Below are 6000 nucleotides of genomic sequence, written 5' to 3' on the forward strand. Positions count from 1 at the left end.
TGTTCCCTATTTTAATTAGACCGATGCCTACAGTTATTCTCATTTTTTTTAGCAGATCCAAACGACATAAGGTGGTTTAAAATCTAGTTAAAAATCATCTAGAGATCTGCCTGAGCAACATAGCATGACCCTGTCTCTACCAAAAAAGAAAAATTTAATTAGCCGGGTGTGGTGGCATGCGCCTATATTCCCAGCTACTCGCGGCAATTGAGGCGGGATCCCTTAAGCCCAGGAGTTCAAGATTACAACACTGCACTCCACCCTGGGGGATACAGTGAGATCCCGTCTTTTAAAAAACATCATATAGAAAAGGGCATTTATTAATGTGACAACATGTAATGCATCACTAAATGCAAAAGCAAGCAAGAGAACAGTCTACACATAGTGCAGTAACATTACACAGTATTGTAATTATCACATAGTGTGCTAATAGTATGGAAACAATATCTACAAATACTGTATGTGTTTATGTGATTTTTGAGAGGGAGATGCTATATATAACCCAATATATTGTTATTTTTGGATGGAGGTGACTGCAGGTGATTTTTTGTTGTTTTTCTCCCCTTTAATACTAGTCACATTTTATGCTGAACATGTATTTTAAAACTAATCAAGGACTGTGCTATTTCTCAAAACTGCATAGGAAATTGGGGTGAGACAAGCTCCAAAGGTTATAGTTCGGATTACAGGAGATTCCTGAGTCTTTTGCCTTTCCTTCTAAGAAATTTGACAATAGAAAGAGTCAAAAGAAATCCCTGGTTGATTTAAACCTGTTATCAGTACTCCACTACTGCCAAGACAAGCATTTTTACAGTTTCTCTCTGGGAGATCAAGAATCCAGGCATTTTCACAAGTGATTAAATGTATCTAGCTAGGGTGAGAGGGAGTGTGATGGATACCAGTGGGATAAAAATAGATATTTTTACAAGAAGACAAATGATACATTATTCAAAACATTTAATTCAAGCTTTTTGTATGCTCTCACATGCCCCCAAACACCTAGTCACTTCCAAGGACTAAGTTAATGGCCACCAAAGTGATGTGCATTTCATTTAAATGATAGATCACTTATTTCCCCCATTTTCCAAACAGAAGCAGTTGCAGTTAATGCATTTCACCACACTATAATGCAATGCAGAAGAGAAGGGCTTCTTGGGGAAAGCCTGTCCTATTTCCATCCTGGGCCATCACCTGTGTGGGCTCTCAGTAAGAGACCACAGATGAGGCGCTGCCTGCTGCTAGAATGCCATAAAACACACTAGTGTTATTTCTCTTAATGGCTTCCTCCCATTCCTGTCCAAAATGAACTTGCTAATATATCATAGGAGTTAGCAAAACAGGTTTTTGTTTCTTCCTTAGTACTTGAAAATCCATTGGCAATTACCATTACGGGGTTGCATTTTGCATCTGTAAGTCTTAGGATGAAAACTAGAGCTCCCTCACATGTTTTCTATTTACACATTTTTCTTTTCTCAGAAAACTGGGCCACATGCATTCACAAGAGGTGGGCAGCAGGATGACAGACTCCACACCAAGCAGATGAGACATATTCCTATAGTCCCATGACCTCCAACAGGGTTCCCTTTATCTGCAGACTCAGTAATCTCCTTTTCTGTCCCTCTCTGAAAGAATGAAAAGAACCCAACCAAACAATCTCTGTGGTAGTTCAACCCTGGCTATCATAAATCAAATAGGGTGAAGGATAAAACTGTGTACCTGAGGCAATGGGTTTCTTTGGAAACCTGCTAAGATGGAGCTGTTACATACTCGTCATCTAACTGATGCTTTTCAAACTTTAATGTGCTTATGAGTCACCTGGGGATCTTGGTAAAATGCAGATTCTTAGCCCCAGGCTGGGGAGCCCAGGAATAGGGATTTCTAATGAGCTCCCAGATGATGCTCAAGTGATGGCTGGTGCTTTCCAGTCCTGGCATCTTCTGGATACCATTGGTTGAGATAACCCATTAAAACCAATTTTGCCTGATGGTGATCCAAGGTAAGCAAAATTTAATCTGGTGATGAAGGGCTCACCCCTGATCAGGGAATATTATAAAAGAAGCCCAAAAGTGTAAGAAGCTAAAAGAGTTTTAAAAAATGACACATTCTTCATTGGAACCAAAGAAAACCAGGCACCAAGACAACCCCAGAGACAGAACCAGAACAAAACTGAAACAGAACTACTGGTTTTATTAACCACTTTGTCTTGGAATCCAAAATGTTGAGAAAATGAGGAAAACTTTTTCGGAGGAAAAACGAGGACCATGTTGCCACTGCCTCTGTAGGTGATTTATGCCTGCTGAAGGCATCAGGAAACCAGTAGCCAGGCTCTCCATGCACTTAACGCTAGAAATGCAATTGTACAAACAAATGAACTACAGGGCAGATTAATTAAGTAGGCTACAGTAGTGAGACTCTTTCCTTTCTAGTTTCCAAGTTTTTATGATTCCAGGACATACACAAATTAAGTACACCTGGGAAGATATATTTACATCTTTTCTAAATGAAATATTGCATCCACCTGTTTCCTGAGTCTATCAAAGAAGCCCATACTGCCATGGTTTCCATTTATATAAAATGAATAAGAGTGTACAGGTGTGCTCAGACATCCCCATGCTATAGCCTTGCAAGGTTAGAAGGATTATACTCCCAGACTCTCAGGTCCACAGAAGACTCTGAGGCCCATAGTGACTTGTCTAAATCCAACTCCCAGTTGGGAGAATATTCTGCCATACTAGGAAGAGGGAGTCATTCATGGAAGAATCACAGAGGCTCCAGACCATCTGGATGTATAGATTCATCTTGACTCAAATTCATAACTCATTTTTAATTCCATTGTCTTTCCAAATTGTGAGCTACCGGTAAGGAGCAAAAGGCCAAAAAGAGAAGTTGATCCAAAATGTTTACTCCCTCTGCAATGACTGCTTATAGAAAATAGCAGATTCTCCAAAAGAGGTGCAGAGTCTGAGAATCCAGATATGTATGATCTTCCAGAGGCAAGACGGGTGGCCAAACTGAGGACCAAATTATATGTCTCCATGGCAGATAAAGAGGCCACTTCCAGCACCTGTGTGAAAGATGGTGCTTTCGCTTATAGGATATTCTTTTTATTGTCCAAAATTAGCATAGCCAGAAACAAAATCTTGGACCTGCCTAGCTGGGCAAGAATCTAATAATGAAGGTAGAGGGAAGTACTTGCATATATTCAAGGTCTATAACTTTCTGTAACTGTCTTCTTGTAATTATTCAGTATCATAAAAGGAAAGGAAGAGAGAAAGACAGAGACTCATACTCAGAACCCCTAAATACTAGGGAAGAAAAATAGTTTTGAGTGCCCTAACCTTCATTATCATAATTTCTTGGGGATGTAGATTACTCCATCAAGATTTAGAGAACTATAGTTACAGTACTGAATTGAACAATAAGCAAGCCCAATAAAGGTCTGCCGAAAAATTCACAACTCTATTCCTCCAACAGCCATACTCCCTGTGTAGACCTTGCCACTCCCTATCACAGCACTGCCTTGGAAATGTCAGATTCCAAGACCTGGCTACCTCTCATTAACCGTCCAACTCTTATTTCTTTCCTCACCTTACAACAGGTCTTCAGGCTCATTGATCCTATACTTCCCTCCATACTTCCCAGCCAATCTCCCTTTCTGTGGCTTCCCTTTTTATTTCAGAAGGACCCAGAGTGAGACCCTTTTCCATTCTTGGTGAGATCCTCAATTACCTGGCCCCTTCTATTTCAGGCCCACCAGCCCTATTACCGATCTTGGACAGGTCCAAACCTTCTCCCTCTCCAATGCTCCTACACCTGCGCTGCTGAACACTGCTTGAGAAAGTCATACACAGGGCCTCCAGCCTCTCCCGGGATCACAGCATCCCGTAATAACCCTCACCCATATCCCACCACAGCTATTCCAAACAGTTACCAGTCTTACCAAATCCCCATCCCATCCCCACTTCATGCCTCAGGAAGTTGGCCTTGCCTTCCACCTCACTGAGGAAAACGAAGCCCTCAAAAGGGCCACGCAAGGTCCCCTAAGCCTATGAATGGGTCTAATTCTGTGTCTGTCTCCTCCCCATCCCCTTTGGTGAACTTTGTTTACACTCAAACTCAAGTTCAAGGCAATCCCACTACCGATGCTCTGCAAATGTCCCCCTCTCCCCTTTTCTTGGCCCAAGACCCTGTTTTCTGCCCAGTGTTTCCTTTCCCTTCTGCGTTCTCACCCTCTCTCATCAGGCTCTCTTTGTGCAGCTTATGAAGGTGCCCCAGAGCCTGCCACAGTTGTGGAGGAAGCAAAGGTCTCCCTTGACCTTCCGTCGTCTCTAGCAACTGCTCCATCTTCCTGGCCAAGCTTGTTAAAGAAACCTAACTGGGCTTGCTCCCTTCACTGGGAGCCAAAGGTCTCACTTCTTCACCACTGAAAATGCTCTGGCAAAGTTTACAGTAGGTCACCTTCTGGATAACAAACCCAGGCTCAGTGGACACCTCTCAGAACTTATCTAATGTGAATGCTCTGCTACTCCTCTCTCAAAAGTCCCTTACCCTGTTCTTAGCCCTGGCCTCTGGCTTCTGCAACGTCAATCTTGCATTCTTCTTCCCTTACCCTTCCTAAGTTAACTTCCTCTGTTTTCCTGGTTTCCCCGGTTTCCCCTCTTCCTTCAGGATCCCCCAAGGTTCTGCTCTTTTCAGTCCACATGCTCAGGTAGAGAGCTCTTCCCCGTGCTCATGGTTGTATCCCATGGATAGACAAAATGGACCCAAAGTAACCAAGTCCTTTTTTAGCCATCTACTGGCTGAGTTTGCTAAAGAACCTACTGACACCTCATTTCCTGACTGATTCTCCCTTCCCACAACTTCCAAGTCACAAAGGGAAACTCACTAAGTCTAGGTGCCTTCATACAAGAGGAAGTTAGAAATTTTGAAGATGCAAGAAAAACAGGAGAAAAATATCTGTTCTGTGTGTCCAGCCTCAGGTTTGCCTGGTTTGTCTTGGCCACAAGGGACATAGGAGACCTCTTCACCATTGAGCTGAGCCCATTGCATTCTTCAGAGATTCTACACAATTTTCTGGCATTTCGGCTGTCTCTTGAGCCGAGTCCTGCTGTTCATTTGATTTTTGTTTCATTTGTTTCTGTACACATGCTTTCAACACGCTAAGCTCCTCTCTCCCTCTATCCCTTCCCTCTCTCCTTTCCTTCCCATCCTCCCTTCCTTTCTTCTGTCAGTATTCATTGACTGCCTACTACTTGCCAGTGTCCACTGCGGCACTAAGATAAATTAAGTTGCCCATAATCAAGTGGGAGATGAACAGGAAAAATGAGTAGTGACTGTAGAAAAGTCACGTTCACTTGGAGTTTCAGTGTGATCAAAGTCCAAAGCCCCCAAAGACCCTCTCCCAAGATTTGGGGGTTGCTGTGGCACCTTGCCTTTGCCAAAGTTCCATTCAGTTAAACTGCCCTTTGGGCCATTCCTCTTAACACTGCACTTGAATCCCACTCAGAGACACAGCACTAGCTTGTCTCTGTTGAATCTCGGGGTTAAGATCTAATTTTTCCAACTCTCTCATCATTTTCGTTTCCTTCACAAGTGATTCTTATGGGTTTTGCTGCATCCTTTAGTGTGAATTTCATTCTTCAGTGTGAATTTCACAATGACTTGGGGCCACAGGTTTTCCCTTCCCTCCCTCCTGCCATTCCTCCTTTCCTTCCCATCCACCCTTCCTTTCTTCTGTCCATATTCATTGACTGCCTACTACTGGCCAGGCTCCACTGGGGCACTAAAATAAATTAAGTTGCCAATAATCAGGTGGGAGATGAATAGGATTTCAGGGGGACAGGTAACCTATTCTCTAATACAAGCTTGAGAGAAAAATGACTTGAAGAGTTGGCAAAAATGTGGAGTTTTCTAGGCAACTTGTGGGTGGGTAAGCAGAGCCTGAGGGGATACAGGAATTATAGTTCTTGCCCTGTATATCACCCCAAATTTTCAGGTCTA

The sequence above is a fragment of the Pan troglodytes genome, chromosome 15, assembly GCF_028858775.2.
Source record: "Pan troglodytes isolate AG18354 chromosome 15, NHGRI_mPanTro3-v2.0_pri, whole genome shotgun sequence".
Lineage (NCBI taxonomy): Eukaryota > Metazoa > Chordata > Mammalia > Primates > Hominidae > Pan > Pan troglodytes.